At 36.1% G+C, this 20,147-nt stretch overlaps 1 protein-coding gene across 4 annotated transcripts in view; it reads right to left on the reverse strand.

Annotated features, from left to right (window-relative positions):
- PKIA (cAMP-dependent protein kinase inhibitor alpha) overlaps window positions 1-20,147 on the reverse strand; it is an 84,026-nt gene that overhangs the window by 28,318 nt on the left and 35,561 nt on the right. For 3 of the 4 annotated variants that reach the window (XM_005613045.4, XM_070221409.1, XM_070221411.1), the window contains one exon: window positions 4,485-4,613. The gene's annotated coding sequence lies outside the window, so the exon portion shown is untranslated. Of the gene's footprint in view, window positions 1-4,484; window positions 4,614-6,416; window positions 6,531-20,147 lie in introns of all 4 variants that reach the window. The other variant, XM_070221410.1, reaches the window with a different exon arrangement.

Below are 20,147 nucleotides of genomic sequence, written 5' to 3' on the forward strand. Positions count from 1 at the left end.
TTTATTGTATTTTATTTAATTTACTTTTAAATAAAAAAAAATCACATGTGACTAATGGCTAGAGTATTGGACAGCACTAAGAACATTTCCATTATCATAGAAAGTTCTATTGACCAGAGCTGACCTATAACATTTTAAAAACATTTTACATTTATTCCCCTTTGCTAAGAAAATCTTCTCTCTTATTAATAAGTAATATTAACAAGATGGTTAGATATAAGCTCAAGATCCTAAGACCTATTGCATTTCTATAAGCCAGCAACAAAGAGAGAGCATAAAAATAATTTAAAATAGCAAAAGAAAAAAAAAGGAAAAGTCACCTAGGAATAAATATAAATAAATATGTGCAAGACATTTATGGAGAAATTGATAAAAACTTATTGAAAGATATTAAAAAAGTCCTAAATAAATGGAGAGATACACCTTGTTTATGGAAAGAAAGACTCATCATAATGATGTAAATTCTTCCCAACTTAATTTATACATTAAATGTAGTTTTAATCAAACTACTTAACCAAGGTTTTTGTGGACCTGCTAATTCTGAAACTTATAGGAATGGTCAAATGGCCAAGAATAGCTCAAAGACACCTAAAGAACGTTAACATAGAAGGATTTACTCAACAGATATAAAGATCATTGTAAAGCTATATTACCTAAGACAGTGTGGTGGTGTTTCAGGGTAGTCATACAGTCTCGTGGGACAGAATAAAAGAGTCCAGAAATTGACCATAAACTATTTGGACATATCACAAAGAAGTCATTGCAGATTACTGGGATAAGGATGGACTATTTCCTAAATGGTCTTGGAAAACTTATTTATTCATAAGGAAACAAAGAAACTGGATAATACAAACAAACCAGTTCTAAATGGATCAATGGCTTGAATACAGAAGAAATAAAAATACCGTAGAAATTTTAGAAGAAAATCTTCTATATTTGTGTAGCATTAAACTAGGAAAGGACATTTTAAGTAAGACAAAAAGACTAACCTAAAAGATAAATTTGATTTCATTAAAATTAAGAGCTGCTATTTATCACAAGACAACACTGAAAAAGTGAGAGGACAAAACATAACTTATTTGTACCATATATAGTTGATAAAGAACTATTAATTTACTTGTATTTAAAGAACAATAAGAAATAAGTAATAAAAAGGTAAACAGTAGAAAAGTAGACAAAAGATATTCTCTGGAATTTCACAGAATTGGAAATATAAATAACTCTTAAGCAAATGAAAGGATTATCAACCTATTGGTAATTAGGGAAACACAAATTAAAACTGTTATAGACTGAATTCTGTTCCCTAAAATTCATTTGTTGACCCCCCAACTCCAAGTGTGGCTGTATTTGGAGATAGGACCTTTAAAAAGGCAATTATGGTTAAATGAGGTCATAACAGTGGGGCCCTAATCTACTATAACTAATCTCTTTATAAGAAGACGAGTGACACTGGAGTTGCATACACACAGAGAAAAAGCTACATGAGGACATAGTGAGAAGGCAGTGGTCACCTGAAAGCCAAGGAGAGAAATTTCAGCGGAAAGCAAACCTGCCAACACCTTGACCTGGAATTCCAGCCTCCAGAACTGTGAGAAGATTTCTGTTTTTTAAGCCACCCGTCTGTGCTAATTTGTTATCGCAACCCTAGCAGACTAATACAGAGACTAAATGAGATTTTTTTTCTTGAGGAAGATTAGCCCTGAGCTAACATCTGTGCCAAGCTTCCTCTATTTCATATGTGGGAGGCCTCCACAGCATGGCTGATGAGTGGAGTAGGTCCACGCCCAAGATCTGGGCCCATGAACCTGGGCCAGCTAAGTGAAGCATGAGGAACTTTTTAACCACTTGGCCATGGGGCTGGCCCAGAAATGAAATTTTATACCAACTAGATTGGCCATTCTAACTGATGAGGCTGTAGAGCAAAGAGACTGGAAATTGATTCCATAACTTTGGAAAATATTTTGTCATCATCTTTTAAAGTTAAATATTTGAATTCCCTATGACTCAGCAATTCTACTCTTAGTTACATATGTTAAAATACACCTTCACATGTGACTGGAACACATTAAAATAAATGTTCATGGAAGTACTGTTGATAATAGGTCCCAAATGACCCAAATATCATCAATAGGATAATAAATATATTTTCCTATATTTATACAATGAAATATTACACATTAATGAAAATGAATGCACACTAGTTAAAACAAGATGGATAAACCTTAGAAATATATTGTTGAGTGAAAAATAACAAACACAGAAGACTACAGTAAGTATGATATAAAACTCAATAATTAGCAAAATCACATGTATAGGAAAAAATACATAAAAATTAAGTGAATTTTGAACATAAAGCTAAGAGCAGAGTTATTTCTTTGGTAAAAGCAGGAAGGTGGGATCCGGGTAGAGCACAAAGAGAAGATTCAGCAGTTTTGATTCTAGTTCTTAGTTTTGGTGGTATGTTTACATAAGTTTATTTTATTATTATGTCTCATAACTTACATATATTTGAATATACCCTTTCACATGTACCAATCATTATACAATAATATTTTAGAAGTCCAAATTCCCTAGATACCAAAGATAAACCCCTAGATATTAATTACAGAAAAGAGTCCACTTTGAAACAACAAGCATATTTACTCATAAATCTTTTGTGGTTGAAACCTTTAAGCTGTGAAATTCTTCCCCCTTCATATGAGGACTTTATGTTCCATAACAAAGCCTCCTACTTTGGGACAATTTGCCATCTTTATTTAAGTGCTACTAGTCCTTTGGCTGCCTCGAAATTTTAAAAACAACTGATACCTACATCTCCTGCCCCCAGAGAATACAGGAAATGGAGGGAGTAGGGGAGGCACTCATGCATTATTGATAAACACATACAAAGGTAAAAATGGTACAAAGCTATTTCCCCATCTAGCAACTCAGAATTTGCTTCCATCTGAATATCACACATTAATAGAAGAATAAAATAACCAAATATAAGTGGATTTCCTCTTATTCTGCCATGAGTTCCAGGGTGACATTTTAGATTATTATTTCATCTTCATGTCTGAGAGAGTACGTGTATATGTGTGTTTTGGTTCTGTGGAAGCTGCATTATGCTAAATTTACCTTTCTTTCTTTAATTAAATGGCTTTTGTTCTCCCTGGGGAGTGTAGAAGATGGCAACAGTAAATTACAGAGAAATAGCTGCTCTAGTACTACGGCTATACTCCTGATCTGTGGAAAGGTATAAATAGCAGTGTAGCAGCTAGTGATTCTGAAATTGCCCTTAACTTTGTCATTATAAAAAGGCTCGAAAAATCATGTTTTGAGAATAACAGGGCACAGAAGCTTATCAAGGGGATTTTCTATCCATCTTCAAGTCATTTTATAGTCTAATGTAGGTATCATGGCTAATGCAATGGGATGATATGTAAATGATTAAAACTAGATAAATTCTGTCAGCTATGTTAGCAGTCTGAGCTCTAGGCTTTCATCCCGTGGATACCTCTGCCATAGACCTTGGCAAGTATGAGGTCTGTGTTGGTTTTATATTTATCCTTAGAATCATGGGGACTCATCCATTCTTTCAACAAATATTATCACTTACATTCCATGTGTCAGTTACTGTGCTGGATCCTGAGAATACAAAAGTCAACACACAAGGAAATACAAGGATGAAACACGTTTTCTACCATATTAACTTTTTATCATTCATTCATCTATAAGTCATTCAACATGTGTCTTCATATCGAGTACTCAGTAGGGGTCAAATGCTTTGCTAAACACTGAGTATAACTGTGAATGAGATGGATAGGCCCTGATTTTGATGTCACTACTGACGTTTGTTTTGCCATATAATGCGACGACATCATTATTCCCTTTGCCCTAAGTTTTTATCTCTAGTTGCTAGTGCAAATAAAATTATTAGTGGGGTTTTGACACGCACAGGTAAAATGAAACAGAACTCCTCTTCCCCATGCCCCATTCTCCTCCCTTCTAGCTCCCTATGTGTGCTCACTTGTGCCAAGACCAAAACCAGACATGCTCCAATAAGAACCAAGCCGATTTCCTCGCACCATTGACTGAGGCTATTCCTCACTTAGCAGACTAGATGCCACCATAGCCCTTAATTTTAATAAGCAACTAGAAGATCATGGGGACAACCGATGACAATGATTTGTCTTAGGAGAAAACACTGAAAGGGTTAATCTACTGCTCCACATGGCTGACCTCCTGGGATTCAACCACAGGCACCAAGATCACTAAGTGTACTTAGCAACAATGAGCTAAAAATGGAAAAGAGCATCACACTGTTATTGTATTTGTTTTCCTCCAAGGTACTCTCTGATAAACACCACAACCTCCAAGGGAATTGCAAATAGCTTCCTTGGAGGGCAGGTTACATATCCATCTTTTTCCAAGCAGTCATATCCTATCCAGCTATCAGCACACTTTATCAAGGTGGTTGAATGTGTGAGATTAAACATTCTTACCTGAGTGGAAACCTTCTTGTCCTTAATTCATTGGCTATACTGGATTTTTTTTTCGCGGATCAGACCTTCAGACTTCTACCAGAAATCTTTCCTTTGGGGAAACCAGGCCTTCCCCCAAAACTCAGGAAACTGAAATAGAGACAGCAAGAGAAAGGGAAATTATCTGTACATACAGATTTCAATTATTTTAAAGTTTTGAGTAAATGTTCAAGCATATATCTTCTAAACAGTATAACTTAAAGGAAATTCACAGTTTTTAAGTTTGAATTCTCACAAAGTTAACATATTGTGACAAGTACAGGTTGTACTTGGGGTCTTCAAGCCAAGCAAAGACTTCAAAAAAAGCCCAGTTATCCTTTGTTCATTAAGACACAAAGTAAGGGCAAAAGGCAAGTTTTCTAAGTCTTTCTTTAAAAATTACTTTCTTCAGTCTTCACCTAGATCTTCAGGAAATTATTACCTTGACTAAATTAAATTATTCATAAAATAAACATAGGAACATGCAGACAGATATTTCACAGAGACCTTTAAGGTACAATATCCTTGCCACATGCACTGCAGGCTGGTCTTTTCAAGCACTGTCACACACAAAAGTGGGTGTGTGTGTTTGTGTGTGTTTCCTTTTGTGAGGGGGTGGTAGGGAGGGAATAAACCTGTTGACTGCTTGTCAGTAATTTAGAAAGATAGATATTAGGGGGAAGGCAAAGGCTACAGCAAGTGAAACAATGAAGTCCCGAGGTTGGTTCAAAATAACAACAGCAGTTTTCTGAGTAACTAAGGGAGCAGTGTCCTCACATTATAGCCACACCTGTTACAGGACCAACTGCCCATAAATTTCACACCATCATTAATGGGAAAAAAGTGGCACTAGCTTTCTTTCCCTTTATCCATTGGCCATTCTCATATAAGTTATTTTCCTCTTTAAAGTCATGCTCTTTCTTATCTGTTTAAAAACCCAAAGATCTAATAGGAGTGACACATAATGGGCCATGCCTTGGTACTTGTCCCAATAATGGCTCTGTAAGGAGTGCTGGATTGTTAGGGTCCTATAAATCATTTGGGATTGCCTTAGTTTGAGTTCCCCTTAATGTTTTTCCTTTAAGGCATTTAGGCACTTTTGTATCAGTAACAATTTCCTCTATTAAACCAAGTCTAGGATCCTAAGTCTCTAATCTTCTGGAGAACTGTGGGTATCTTTGATAGATTAAAAAAAAGTGAAATGATTAAGATTTCAAGTTGACCATTCATTCAACAAACATTTACTAAACACCTAAAGTATATCAGGGGTTAAGTTAGGCCCCAGTGTTAACCATTAATAAAACCATTTTCTTATCATCTAGAATTCAATGTATTGGGACGTCCGGATAAGTAAATCCATAATTACAATACAAATTACTACAGAGTGCTATAGGAAGACAAAGCAGGACCTTAATCATGCTTTGGACTGTAGTATATGAGGAGTATCAGCATGGCTTCCTGTAGAAGGCAATGCCTGACATGGATATGTAACATGAAGGAGAGGTGAATTTTTGAGGCATAGAGAAGAGAAATTCACGGCACCAAGAAAAAGAATGATTAAGATTTGGACCAGAAACGAGCTCCACATACAACCAGTACAAAGAGTGCTCATCAGAGTGTAAGAAAAGACGACAGTGGAGAGAGTGGTAGAACCCAGATCATGAATGGTCCATGTTTGTATAGCAAGTGCTATGGTCTGAATGTTTGTGTCCCCTGAAATTCCTAAATTGAAATCCTAATCTCCAAAGGTGATAGTATTAGTAGGTGGGCCTTTGGGAGGTGATAAGGTCAGGAGAGTGGAGCCCTCGTGAAGGGTATCATGCTCTTATAAAAGAGACCCTACAGAAGTCCCTAGCCCCTTCTGCCATGTGAAGATACCATGAGAAGTCTGTGACCCCAGAAGAAGGCCCTCACCCAACGATGCTGGCATCCTGGTCTTGGACTTCCAGCCTCCAGAACTGTGAGAAATAAATTTCTGTTGTTCAGAAGACACCCAGTCTGTGGTATTTTTGTTACAGGAGCCAAAACCTATTAAAAGACAGTTAGGATGTGAGCTTTTATCCTAAGGAAGATGGGAATCCATTGAAGGATTTTAACTGGAAAGTTAAAGTTGGAAGAGAAGAGAGAAAAGTTGATTTGCACAACACGATTAGGTGTTTTTATAGGAAAAAGTTGTCTCAGTTTTAGAATGATCGCTCTGGAAATACTGTGGCTGGATTCATGGAGAAGGGTGGTAGCAATCTTGGACATAGAAAGGGTAGTTAGTAGTCCATTAATATAAGTCAAACAAGAAAGGGAACATAACATTTGTGAGTTTGTGACTGACAGTTCTTTTCTTTCAGTACTCTACTTGAAAAATGTTATGTCAATGCTTCTGGCTCCATAGTTTCAGGTGAGAAATATGCTGTCACTGGAATCGGTGTTTCTCTTTAAGTAATGCTTACTTCTCCCAGTCTATTTTCAAGAGTTTTTTTCCTTTGTCTTTATTTTTCAAAAGTTTAATTACGATCTGTCTTGGCATGGGTATCTTTGTGTTTATCTTATTTGAATTTTGCTCAGGTTCTCGAATCTGTAAGTTTATGTCTTTGAAAAATTTAGGAACTTTTTAGGCATTTCTTCGAATAGTTTGGCAGTCTTACTTGCTCTCTTTTAATTCTGGGACTTTGATGATACGAACGTTAGCTCTTTTGTTACTGTTCCACAGGTTCTTGAGATCCCATTCTTTGCCACCTCCACTCCCCACTGGAGTCTATTTTTCTCTCTGTTTTTCATATTTGGTAAATTCTATTGATCTGTCCTCAAGTTCCGGATTCTAGGCTTTGTCGTCTCCACTCTACTATTGAGCCTGTCTGGCAAGGTTTTTATTTTGTTTATTGTATTTTTCAGTTCTACCATTTTCATTTGTTTTTATTGTTATAGCTTCTAGTTCTTTGCTTACATTTTCTATTTTTTTCCCATTTACTTCAAGGAACGTATACTCGCTTATTGAAGCATTTATGTGACAGCTTATTTAAAATCCTTGTCAGATAATTCCAACACTTGATTTATCTCAGTATTGGTATATGTCTTTTCTATTCATTTTGTGATTTCCTGGTTCTTGGTATGATGAATAATTTTCAATTGCATTCAGAACATTATGAGTAATATATGACTCTGGATCCTATTTAATCTTATTATTATTTTTTAGCAGGAAGTCCCCCTATACTGAGGTATAGCGTGAGGTCTGGAGGAGGGGGTACGTGCAGCTTTCCACTGGGCCCTGCTAACAATACGCCAGCAAAAGTAGGCACTGACTCACATTGTGTCACTGCAGACAGATGGGGTAGAAGCTCAACTCTCCTCTTGGCCCTGCTGACACCTTACCCCCAAAAGTGAGACCACTCATGTCATCTTGATGCCTCTAAGTGGGAGTGGAGGTTCAGCTCCCCACTACATCCCCGGACACCAAGGGAGGGGGAAATGAAGTGTTAACTGTCCTTCTTGACACCACCTCATTCCATCTTATTGAAATTGGGTGGGGGTAGAGGCACAGCTCTCTGCTGGGCCCCAGTGACACCAGGGAGGGAGGAAGAGCTAGCCCTGCTTTGTGCCACCTCATTCGGTCCTATTGTTTCAAGATGGGTATAGGGATTCAGCACCCTGCTGGATCTCACTGACACCAGGTGTTAGGGGCAAGTAGAATGCCTACTAGCTCCAATTTGCAACATTCCTGCTGTTACTGACGTCAAGTAGAGGTGGAGGTCCACATTGGACCCTATGACTGTGTGGCGGCAGCCTGGTGGTAACTAGCCCTGTCAGGCACCACCTTCTTAAGTCTCTTTGCTGATGAATAGGGTGGAGGCTCAGCTCATCAGTGGACCACACTGAAGCAACTTTGGTGGGGGAGTCAGAGTTCACAATTTGAGTAACAAAGCAAATAAAGTAGTATTAAATTATAACCTACAGTATAAAATAAAAATCCATGAGTTCTTACTGATATCAATAAATAACTGGATGCAAAATGAATGAGGGAGAATAGACAAGTCTCTAGTGCAGAAGAATTCCAAATAGTTTATGTAGATACTCCACCTTAAGCTTAACTCCCCACTCCTTAGTTGTGGGCTGGGCATAGTGACTTCCTCGCAAAGAGTAAAGTATGGGAAGGGGAACAAGAGTAACTTTACAGTGGAGAAACCTAGAAAACACTACCTCAGCCACGTGATCAAGGATGAACTCAGCAGTCATAAATCATGTTGACAGTATGTACCCTTGATGTGATCTGACAAAATGGCCCTTCTACTCTGTGGTCTTCCTTCCCAAACACAGACTCCCAACCTTATCATGAGAAATGTATCAAACAAATTCCAATAGTGGGCATCCCACAAAAATCTGACTAATACTACTCAAAATGGTCAAGGTCATCAAAAACAAGGAAAGTCTGAGAAACTATCAAAACTAAGAGAAGTCTAAGGAGACATGGCAACTAAATGTAATGTGGTACCCTGGATGAAATCCCACAACAGAAAAAGGACATTAGATAAAAACTAGGGAAATCTGACTAATGTATGAACTTCGTAAGTGATATTGTATCAATATTTGTTAATTGTAACAAATGTAACATACTAATATTCTGATGCTAATAATAGAGGAAAATGGGTGTTGTGTAATATAGAATGTAATATAGAAACATCCTATACTATTGTCCTAATTTTACTGAAGAATTAAAACTATTTAAAAAAATAAAGTTTATGAAAAAAAGTTGTGTTTTCTTGTTTTATGGTTATGTGCCTGTATTTCTTAATGAATATGTAACTTTGCTTTGCCTTCATTGATATTGATGTTGAAGAAAAAACTAAGTAACTCTGAAAGGATTTGTAACTCCAATTCAATAAACACTAATTCTTGGTATCACCTTTTTGGAAGAACACACTAAATAAATCAAAGCAAATTTTCTTTAAATGCTGAATTTCTTTTCAATGTTTAATTTTTTATACGATTAACGTGTACCACGGGCATGATTCCACTTCAGAGGGCAGAGATTATCACAAACATTGATTGCAGGCAATGTCTAACGTACAGTGAAATATTAATGCAAGATGCTATAACAACTTTAGTTAATGTATTTTATATTGTCAAAATGATGCATTGCTATTTCAGTCTATAAAGGCTTCATTTTTATACATTTCCTACCCACCTTTTCCTAAAAAACTCACAAAATAATGATAGTATCACGTAATAGTATGTTCATCAATTTAAATTGGAGTTTGTTGGCACTTGTGGTTGACAATGATACTGCCACGTGTGTTACTTTGACAGATCCCTTCCATGGCAAAATATGGTCTTCACAGGAGAAATCTTTGACACAGTATGTGCCTAGAGTCCATGGGACATAGAGCTTTGTAGCTAGATTACCAAGCATTTTACTTAGAGGCACAACAGAATGTTGAAAAGGCCATTTCTCTCTCTACCTTTTGCTATTCAAAATTCACTCACCACCTTAAGTTTTATCAGCCAACTGAGAAATGTTTCACAAATTTAGACTACATATTGTCATTTAATGTGATCGTAGCTCCATATTCTATCTTTAGTATTGCTAATCTCATGTTATTTTTATTGGTGCCAAATTTGGAAATCATCGGGGAATTTGTGTTTAACTTTTAAAAATAATTAAAATAACTTATTCAACACATTTTCCTCTGTGTTTTTCAAAATAGAGCAAATCTCCCTAGGCTGACCCTGGGCACATACACGAGCTGGCAATTTTTTTCCAGGGACCCTTTTTTCATCTGTTCTACTCTGTCATATTTGTCCTACCTTCTCAAAATGTAGCTTTTAATCATTTGTCCATGCACTCACTTATTCATTCATTTATTTATTAAATAAACCTTTATTGAACATCTACACAAGGCAAACAAAGAAAGTAGAAAACTACTCTGGATTGCATTGAAAAGTAATGAACTCAGTTAAAACTCTTTGTTGATAACAGGTGTTTCTCAATTTACTGGAAATTGCATTTCACTATGGGGATCCACAGACTCAGGGAAAACCAAGGCCTAAATAATAATAGAGTAATAAAAATACTACCAGATTGTGAGTGCCTGCTTTGTACCCAACTCTGTAAAAGGAACACTAAAATCATTAGGTATGTTTTGAGGATTGTCTAATATAATTGGAGTCTCCATTTTACAGATGAGAATAAGATACTTGTTACTCAGAGATAGTAGGTTACTTGCCTATGGTAAAATGGCGCAGAAATAGCAGAACTGAAATTAGAACCTTAGAGCCAGAGTCTGGGCTTTTAATCACAGTATATGTATATGTGTGTCTGTGCTTGTGTGTGAGAAAGAATGAGAGAGAGATTAATAGAGGACTTCTAAAAGTGCTGCCAGGTATCCATCAACCAATAATTTAGGAGCTCCTAACTATGCAAATAATTGTTAATCTATGGCTGAACTAAGGATCTCTCACTTTTGAACTAAGAAATCAAAAGACTTCCAGAAACTGTGTCCAAATTTTACACTTACATAAGATACTTATTACAGAAGACCAAAGTATAATTCAATAACTAAAGAGCTCTGAAACTACGGAAAGTATTCATATCAGCACGATTTCACAATGTGTATAATAAGGGGATTTAAGAAATTGGCAGGTGCATCTGCAGATTCATTTGTTATCATTTCTGTGAAGGGCAAGATAAATGAATAAAAATGAGAAAAGTGGGAAAGAATGGCTAGCAATTTTAGGTAGTTTGCTTAATCTCTGTACTAGGAAAGACTAAGCAAAAAAGAAAAATCTTGAAATGATATTTTTAAAGCACTTACAAGTGCAAATGGTCGTTTTATTCCAAATAACTTGAAAGAATGAACTGTCAAATAAGTCTAATCTTCTCTGATGATAGAATCATTGAATTTATTTGAAAGTATGAAATGTAACATGATGTAATAATCAGAAAGTCTTAAGAAAACGGGTAGAGCAAAACTCTTTCATTATGCCTCTTAAAAAGCGTCCCACATATATAAGAGAGGAAGATGGGCATGGATGTTAGCTCAGGACCAATCTTCCTCAAAAAGAAAAAAAGCAAAATTATTAAAAAAAACCATGATAAAGAATGTTTTGAAACAAAATTCCCATTACTATTACAGAGCTTTTAAATTTTTATTTTGGTTTAACTTTTAATAAATATTCATATGTTTACATAGTTGTCACAAGGTAGACAAAATTTTGAAATCAGCTTTATTCATTCTTTCTTGAGCATTATTCTATTTTGCTGCATAGTCTTGTAATTATAATAATTGTGTAATTTTCTACTAAGAGTATATAACTTACTAAAACATTTTCCTATTGTTGACAAAGGTGTTTCAAATATTTTGTTATTACAAAAGACATAACAATGAATATTTTTATTTATATAATTTTCTAAATATAAATTATTTATTAGAGTAAGTTTCCAGAATTAGAATTAATGTGTAAAAAGCTATGAACATTTTTATCTTACTAGACATTGCCAAATTACTTTTCAAAAGATCAAACCAAATTATACTGTAAAGAACTTTCTTAAGATAAGATATTATATATAATTTTTGATTTTGCTAAATTAATAAACTGGAATCTCATGTTCCATTTCTTTGAATTTTTTGATAACTATCGGGGTTGAACATCATATATACATTTAAAATACTCATTGTATGTTCTCTTGATTGTCATCTGTCTCTCTTTTCTGTCTCTTCATAACTTATTTCCAGCTGGCTCGAGAAAAATTACATGGCAGGGCAAATTGGTATTCCAGTAAATTAATGATTACCAACTTCAAATGGGTTTTCAAGACTGGAAATATTGCTCTAACTTACCAGTAAGTTCTTTCTAATTCTCCTTAAGGACTATTGTTTTACAAACCTTCCCCACCCTCCTCAAATTTCCCTCCCTCCTCTCTATTTCCCTCACTCTCAGCTGATGAGTTGCCTCATATCTCATTAAAAAAATAGAAGTCAGTAAATACCCCACCATCAAATCCATTAGCTCATTAGCATTTGCACTGATCTTTGTATTCCCTTTTATCGTAAGAATCAAAGCTAAAAGGCCACCTGCACTACACATGGTGGGGATTCCATTTTCTCTCATCTTCTCAAGTACTTCACAACACTGCATTTCCTTCAACCCATCTACTTCTTATGAATTAGTCCCATCAAAACTCAAACTTATTCTAGACTATCAACTCCTACTTAAAATATTAAAAAAATATATGCAACATGAAACACTCTGCATATCTTCTATATGCAATTTATGGCTGAGCTTTCCAGATTATCTTCATGTATTTTCTCCATTTCCTCATGTCTCATTTACTCTATAATTTACTTCCATCTGGCTTCTCTCACCCCAACCTCTTTGCCCACTGCCCTGAAATTTTACTTATGAATATCACCAGTGATCTCCATGTTAGCACAGCCGATGGGTAGTTTTTGTTTTTATATTTCTAGACTCTTGCCTTCTTTGAAAGAGAAAACAAAAACTATTTGTTTTTATGCTTCTGTGCTTTCACACCCTCATAATCTCCTACCTTGGTAGATTTTACTGGCTCCCCTTCTTTAATCTGATTTCTAAATATTCTATTAGTTTCATTTATCTTCAGTGGAAATATACAACTATAGGAAGGATTATTCTCAGCATTTAATTCTCATAATAACAATACTAGTAGCAGCAGTCAATACTTCTATAATGCATACCATGTGCCAGACACTATCCTAAGACTGTATGTTATATATGTATGAGGTTTATCCTCCTCATAAACCTATGAGATAAGCCTTATTATTATTCTCATATTACAAATGAGAAAACTGAGGCACTGAGAGGTTAAGCATAATAACCCAAGGTCACGCAATCAGTAATTGTTGATGCCACTGGCTGAGTTAATGCTGGAACTTTAGAGTAGGCAAGTTAAATAATGTCTTGCAGATTGGCCTTAAAATGAGCAAAATTTAATTAATGCCTTATAAAGTCCCAGAAAGCAAAGGAACATTTTGTATTGAATGTGAACTACTAAGGCACGTATCCGTAACTAAGTATGATTGATTCCTATGGAATGAAGTTATTTCTCATTACTCTGGTCTTTTGAAAGAGAAATATTGTTTTAGTGTTTCACATTTTTTTCATTCATTCACATATTTCCTCATTTATTCAATATACATGTCCGGAGCACCTTCCATGTTGAAAGCCCTGGAAGATTCAGTGATGAACAAGAGAGCATAGAGCCCTTGCTCTTAAACAAATGCCCCAGAGGTGGGGGGAGGCAGAGTAACCACGTAAACAGATTTCACATGGTGACAGAAATCCAACTGGACAATGGCATAGGGAGGCACTGAGGAGGCAGGTCTCTTTGTCCAAGATAGTAGTGGCGACGTTTGAACTGACACTTGAGGATCAGAGGGAAACTGGTCTAGGTAGAAGAATCAGCAGATGCCGAGCTGTGAGACAGCAACAAGCCAAGCTTGTCACCTCGGACGGCAAGAAAAGGGCAAATGTGCCCAGAACTGGGTGAGGGTCGTGGGAAGGTATAGGAAGTGGCCAGAGCACATGGTGCCTGCAAGCCTTGCTAAGGATTTTATATTTTAGTCTCTTCACAACCAATTGCCTTTAGCGGTTAGAAGCAGGCCAATGATATCTGATTTGTCCTTTTTAAAAGATCACCTTGACTGTTGAGTCTCTTACAAGCACAAAAGAGCTATGCCTCTACGAAGTATGGACAATAAATTTTAAAAAGCCCAACGAGCTCATAAATAGTTGGTTCACTAATTATCATCATTAGTCTCAACCAGACTGGATTAATATAATTATAATTAATATAAGCTTGGTGACTCTGGGGTCCTGGGACATATTAGATTAGGGAAACCCAACTATTTGCAAATAGTGTGATTTGAAAAATTCTCAAACTTGTTGGGGTTCATGAATATTACTTTATTACTGGGGGCTGCATGAGAGGGTTAGAGTAAGAAAAGAGGATATGATAGTTGGATCTTCTGCCTATTTGCCCTGTCTGTGGGAGAAGCCATGGGAGGGGGGTGACTACTCTACCGCTGACAAAGTGCTTAAATTTCAGAACTAGTTCAATCCAGTGAGTATTTGCTGAAAAACTACTATACGTTGGACACCTAGCTGAGACTGCGAATACAAAGTGAACAATTAATCAGAGCAGCTATTACTAATAGGAGCCGGCACTGTGCAAATGCTTAACATGCACCATCTCATGTTCCATTAATCTACACATCAACTCTATGGGGTCAGTTCATTTATTATCCCATTTTCCAGATGAGAAATCTGATGTTTTTAAGAGGCTTTGGTGATTTCTCCAACGTTCTCTACACAGCTGGTCAGGGTGTAGGCAGTATTTGGACTCAGAAGATCTGATATCAGAGCCAACTCTCTTAACCATTATACTCGACTGTCTGCAAGGACCCTACTTGAGAAGTTCAAAATTATACATATATCGGTACAAGCGACCCTAAGACTGCCTGGCACAAACTAACTGCTTGAGAGGGCCTGGGTTTATGTAAGAGGCGCTTGGAGTGGTGAAGACTGTGAGAGTCACAAAAATGTGTTCTCTGTACCAAAGGGCAACAGAAATAAGAAAGAATTAGCGTAGGGCAGTGAGGTCGGCAAACAGCATGATGTTGAGGACCAAGAAGCAGCATTTCTTTTTTTTCTTATAATTATTACATTATGTCTACTTCACAGTTATCAGAAAGAAGTCATAGTATAGTAAACAGTGTAGACACACCTATCCTTGAATCCTGGCAGAGGCAGAGTATATAATGCAAGACTGGCACCTAGGTGTAGTTAAATAAGCTTTCATTTTTCTTTAGCCTTCAAGCAAAACAGTTTTCTGATATGCATAATTCAGAAAAATCGAGAAAATATTTAAAGCACGCTATCTCAGAGGAAAGCAATTTTGCAAAAGATCTACCAGCAGAAGCAAGTCCAACCACACCAATGGTTTAGTGAGATTTGTACTGATATGGCATCATATCTCATGTTGTTTCTTTATGCATTTTTCTGGAAAAAGGCTCACAGAGTTCATAATTTGCAGAGATAAAGACTCACACTGACGTGGCAGAAAGAGCTTTGCTCTGGATTTAGATCAGTTTAGGTTTTGCTATGTACTAGAATTAGGTAACATTCATAATCTTTCTGAGCCTGTTTCCTATCTGCAAACAGGAGTAACACTACTACAGAGGGATTGTTTAAATTAAAGGGCACGTACAAATGCTATATATCCTTCCAGGCTGCGAGAAAATGCCTCGTAAAGGGTAAGTGATCTACATACACTCTGCTTCCTTGAAACCGATGAAAGCTGTTCTCATGTTCTTCACCCTATTTCTCAGCCAATGGTCTAAATATGAAGGCAATGTTTAGTTAAAAATTCTTTCCATTCTTTCACTGTCCATCTGCATTTCCAACATATTCTTGACGAATCAAGTCTCAATATTAGTAATAATTATCACTTAAGCTATTACTGTTCACATGTTTAAGATATTTCCATGTGAGATAAATCATTATTCAGACAGATGGCTAAGCTGGTTTTGTCAAAGATTTCAATGAGATATAAATACATCTTAATCAGAGTTAACTTTCAAAGAAGAGGAGAGCAATGATTCAAGATGTGGATAGAAAAACCTTTTGTACAAAATGTTATCAAATATATTAAATCCCTGGAAAATTATCTGTGGTGCCATTTGGGTTTCTAGTTTATAAAGTACAGCTTCCCTAAAACTAAACTATTATCATTTCTACCCATCTTCTGTTTTAATACCCTCAAAACATGGCTTTTAATTAACAGTTAAGCTAACTGCTATTACATTCATTCTTCTTTCCTCTTTCTCTGATTATAACAAGTATCACTTGACTCACGATGAAATGGGCTTTCTGAATATGAGGAAGGGGTCGAGGAGGAAAATAGGATACGTAGGGTACAATGGTCACACATAGAGTTAGTGGAAGCTTTAGCAGTAACAAAACTAGTGAAATTAGAGTTAGTTAATTAGTAGTCAGGAAAATTTTGTCATGTATTACCATTAATTGGCCAACTAGACTAATTAGGCTCACAAACAATAAAAAGCAAAGAATGGAAAATCTATTGTTTTTGCCAGCTTCCTCTGCTAGTTATCAGAGCAATTTTCTCCTAGTTTATGAGACAATAACAATCTAGTGTTCAAATTTAAACATTATCACTATAAGATATGGAGATATGTGAAACTTACTATACTTTCTTCATAAATCTAGTATTATAGTATCATAAATTCCACAGTAAAAACAACTTAGGAGAAATGTAAAATTTGTGCAAACTACAATAATTTTTTTAAACTTTGAAAAAATTAAAAAAGATTGCTGACTACACCTTGGCACCCTTTCCTTTGTAGACTATGTTAGAGCCAGGCTTTCCTTGACTGAGAGCTACTGTACTACAGCGAAAGCCTCTATTCATATTCATAATCATCAGGCAAATCAGGGAGCTGACTTGCTTAGAATCAGTAAGTGCTTTTTTCCTTACTTCTTAACAAAGAACAGAACATCTGATAAGAAAAATAAAATCCCACACTTGTTAAAAAAATAGTAAATGATGAAATGTTAGAAAATTAATTTTTTACTTTCCATGAATAACAATCAATAACTACTAAATAGCGGCCCACATAAATTAAACCCATGTGAAAGTCTTCTTTAGCCATCTGATTCTGAATATGAAGTGCATTCATATTCGAGAATCAATTCAAAGCAAGTGTTTTTTTGGTAACTGAATAACCATAATGAGTAGCAAGATCAGTTTGTCTTAATTTATATAACTGCTAAATGTAAAATAATAAAATTGAGTTTTTTCACTTTTTCATTTCAACTTTGTACATGAGAGGAAAAAAACTAACTGTGCGTTCCATCACATTTTAGTTTCTGCTCAACTACTACAGCCAAAATCCTTGACAGATAGTATTACCCATTTGTGTCCTTTCAGAACAAACCCCTTGCACACTAGTGCCATAAAAAAAAAAAAAAAAATCAATAGCCTTAGGAGATCTTTCAAGGAACTCACTGCTATTGATTCACCCCTCAAATATGACCCAATTTAGCAATTCACTCATGTTGAAGTTTATAGTTTCTTCTCAGTGCATTAATAACTTTGAAGGATTTAAATATCTTTTCCTAGATGACAGCAGTGGCTTCTATACAAACACATATGGATGCACACACATATCATCTTGATACACACTTTCCATCTGTAATTCCACACTGAATTTTCCCTGCCATTCGCCAACACCAAGGCCACTGCATCCAACTCCTTTTCCCTGGTAGCTGGTTTGGGTTCAGGAAACAGGGAACACTTTTCCTTTCTTCTTTAGTAAACCTACATCCTATTTATGAACTAAGAAGAAATGATTTTTATTTCTGTTTTCTGGGATCTCGAGCCTTTATACAATTACTTCTCTCCAACTATATGGTTTGCAGGACTAGTCTTCAGATTGGAGATGCAGAAAAGTTCTAATGCTTAAAATGTCTTCCCATTTACTAACCGATGCTTGACAGTCAACCTTTATCCTTTTATCTCCAAACCTCATCCCTTGAGCTTAAATCTTTCTTTACCCTTGAAATTCAAATACCCGTCATACTTTGAGATCTTAGTCATTTTCTCCTCAGCTTGAATGATCCAAAAGCAAGTTTTGATGATGTGGAGGAGGGAAGAGAACTTGAGGGTATAAGGTTTCTGCAGAAAGTATTAGGTGAAAGAGGACAGAGTAATAGATTCACAGGTGAAAGAAACTCAGAAAGTGGAGCTTGATGAAACAAGCAAACAGTTTTGCCTAAGGTCCATTCTAATTAGTCAGAAAAGAAAGCTCTGAAGATGACTGCTATTCCTGTGTAAAAGTTTGCCTGAAAAGCATAACTTATGAATGCTTCGTGCTCCTGCATATCACAGAGTGTATGATATGATTCCAACAGTGTAGGGAACATGCAGATCCCCCTGGCCTCAGCCATGCACCATTTGTTTGCCCACTCTGAGCAACAGAAACTGGATTGTAGAAATTTGGTTGGCCTTACTTTAAACTTCTCATTTCCCAAATTTGAAACAATTTTTATTTAAAAATGGCTCTTTAAAAAGACCACCAAAAGACTGTCATATTATTCATTGAAAAGAACCTAATATTTACTATGTAATATCTCATATAGTACAATTTATTAACTGTTTCTCCTAAGTATATATTTATGTATTCTAAGTATATATTTATGTATTCCATTTATGGGTTGATACCCATAAAATTCTCTCTTACAAAGTTGGTGAAATCCTTTGCTACAAAAATATGTCTCTGCCTTCTATCATTGTTTCTGTATAAGTGGCATCCACTTTCCCCAGTAGCCTACTTTTCATCCAGGTAAACTCGTAGTCGGCCACTTCCTTGTATCATGGATAAAATACAAATTGCAGAGAATTCTGCATTTCTGTTCATAATTTTTAAAATTTCAACTGAAAGTGCAAAGTCTTCATCAAAGATTTCGTTAGCTTGCTGCCTTCCTAAACCCACGGATTTCTTCTGTCAACATTAAGTTTCTGGATTTAAATATCTGAGACTCTCCTCCAGTGTGTTCTCTGTTAAAGGCTTTCTCTTCCTTTAGAATTATTAGTAGGAGAAGTGGTATTTTTGTGGGAAGAAAAGAGCCTCTTCTTTACTACCTAGCTGTCAGTACTTTAGGACTATGTCCTCAGCAGCACAATCAAAAACTTGGCTTGGCATCAACTAGTGGGATTAAAAACCACTTATTTGCTTCCTTGCAACTAAAATATTTACATCAATTTCTTTTTGTTTAAAAAATGGCATATAGAACCCAGTGTGGGTGTGGCCCGTGATTCTGCTTCTCTGACTCATGATCTTAGACTTGCTGCTTTCCAACTTCTTCATAAAGGCACCGTTCACCAATTACTGGCACCAGGCTTGCTTGCTGCTGTTGGTGCCCAGCAGTTCAATATTTTGAGGCATCTCTTGAAACTATTTCTTTGCTATGTCGATAAAGCATTTCTCTCCCCTCTCCTCCCTCCACTCTTGCGTTCTGCTGCCTATTTAAACTTAACATCTGTAAATAGTCCATTGGGTTTGTTTTGTTGGTGGACTGGCTATTTTCCAAGATTTTTTGTTGATCTCCTCTGACTGTTTAAGGATGACCTTTTGGTGATGTTAGAAAACTTCCCAAGAAGAGGAAAACAGACGTGCTCATCTCACCCTCTTCTAAAGACTGTGCAAAAGAGACAGTTGTTTTAAAACAGAATGGTTTGATAGGCCTGCAGCATATTACATCTGCACCTGCATATTTTCAGCTTTCAGAGCCAAAAATCCAGCTTGCAGCATATAATCAGACACAAAGGAAAACCAAAAAGAAGCCAGTAATGAAAATTTTCTGCCTGATCCTAGAGCAGTATTGCTGAACAGGCCTGCCACTTCCAGTATTCACATAAAGACAGCTGCCAAATAACCAATTCAATAAAACAACCAATTCTTGCATGAGAAAAAAATGAATGATGCTTCTCAGAGTTGAGGGACATGGACTTCAGGAGTTTTAGACCTGGAAAGAATCCTGGGGGTCTCCTTCTATAGAAAAGGAATATGAGATCTAGAATGGTTACACAACTTGTTGACACCA

This window comes from Equus caballus, chromosome 9 (genome assembly GCF_041296265.1).
Source record: "Equus caballus isolate H_3958 breed thoroughbred chromosome 9, TB-T2T, whole genome shotgun sequence".
NCBI classification, from domain to species: Eukaryota; Metazoa; Chordata; class Mammalia; order Perissodactyla; family Equidae; genus Equus; species Equus caballus.